Source organism: Octodon degus, unplaced genomic scaffold (assembly GCF_000260255.1).
Source record: "Octodon degus isolate 3935 unplaced genomic scaffold, OctDeg1.0 scaffold00009, whole genome shotgun sequence".
Classification (NCBI taxonomy): domain Eukaryota; kingdom Metazoa; phylum Chordata; class Mammalia; order Rodentia; family Octodontidae; genus Octodon; species Octodon degus.
Genome location: NW_004524585.1, coordinates 12,340,077 through 12,341,812, shown reverse-complemented (window position 1 = coordinate 12,341,812; position 1,736 = coordinate 12,340,077).

Genomic DNA, 1,736 nt, shown 5'->3' with positions numbered 1-1,736 from the left:
TACAGACACAAAATGGTCATTCATTTGTATCCCTTTTTTGGGTTAGTTTTGTCAGAGAAGGACATTCCACTGTCACTTAAATACTGTAGGTGCCTGAATTCAGTAAAACACCCCAATATAGTCCAAGAGTCCATAATAGTAGTGGGTTTTCCATAAGATTGTCAAAGTCTGAAGTTGTTGACTTGAGCATTTTATACCTCATCGTATTAATATGGCTTTACTTTTTACACTTCATTTTCGTACTTTTCTGCTAGATGGTTAAGATCAAGAAAGAGCAAGACCTATATAACAAGAAATGTAACTTTTGTATCTAATGAGGTCAGTCAAATCCTCTCAGGATTTAACTTGAAACCCTGTACCTCAGTTTGTGGATCCTTTGTCAGTGTCAGCTATATGGATGAGTCACGGCCATTGCTTGGCCAGTGTGCTCTCTGTGAAAGCCTGAGAGAATGTTTTCTCTCCACGTGACTCTCCTTAGGCACACTCTACATCATCGATCACTTTCCTCTGTGGCCCCAAAAATCTCCTTGATCAGAGAATGAGACACAACTGAGTTACAGGATGTTACAGTTCACGTTCTCCTACTTCCTTAGTCCTTATGGACCTTGAAAGGATAGGGCCAAAATGTTGGCTGTCCTTGTAGCCCTCCTTTTTCTTTAATTTTTGGTCTGCAAACTTAAGTTGTTAACTCTCCAGAGGAGAAGCTTAATGATATTATTACCCTATAACACAGGCAGTTGAGCTTAACCTCACTATCTGTCTATCAAACATCTTAGACATAACGTGGAACAGGTATTTTCCATCAAGTATTGATATGTTAAACTTCGAGTCTCTCCAGAATATGAAGAAAAAAAGATTAAAAAGATAAAAAATATTTTAAAAATGAGAATAAACACTTATATCTTTTTACACAGAAATTTAGAAATCTAACAATATACAGCCTTGTAGCAGGACAGTCCTGTGACTTTTTTTTGTCTCATGTTTTCATTTATTACCATTTTTTTTTAAATAAACCTTTCCTTGAGAGACAGTATGGCCATAATTGGTATGTCATGACAAGCAGTACATAATTAAAAGATCAGAATGACAGGTATTCCAAGCATGACCCTAGTATTACACATTGCTTTCTTCAGTGCAGTTGCTTTGTTCACAGGTATCAGCATATATAGTCAGGGTGAGAAACCTACCAATTAACTGCTATTTTCAAAAACAAGCTGAAGGTTCTAAGGACCATTGCCTTTCCCATCTTGTGCATATAAATATATGACTTTGCCCTGTCATGTTTTCTAGCTTTTCTCCTTGCCCTCTCTTCGTTAACTAATCCTCAAGTTCTCTCTTTCCTTTTAATTGTGTTATGTCTTTCTATTTTTATTTCTTCCTTTGAGTTCTTATACTAAGGAGACTACGATATTTACACACGTGGATCTGGTTTTGTCTTAGTTACTGTTTACTCGTTGCTGGGATAAATACCCAGCACTCAAAATGAAAGAAGTAAAGGTTTATTTAGCTCACAGTTACTGAGGGTTCAGTCCATATTCTGCTGGCTCCAAGGCAAACGACAGCAGTTCATGTGGCACAAAACAATGAAGAGCAGAGGAGGGGCAGCAGCTGCGGTATCCATTAAGCCTCTTCCTTCTGTGCTGACTGCAAAGACCAGCGCTCCAGGGCGATCAAAGCTCTTCCAAAGTGGTGCGGCTGCGAAGATCAAGCTCCTCCAAAAGACAGACTCCTCCACA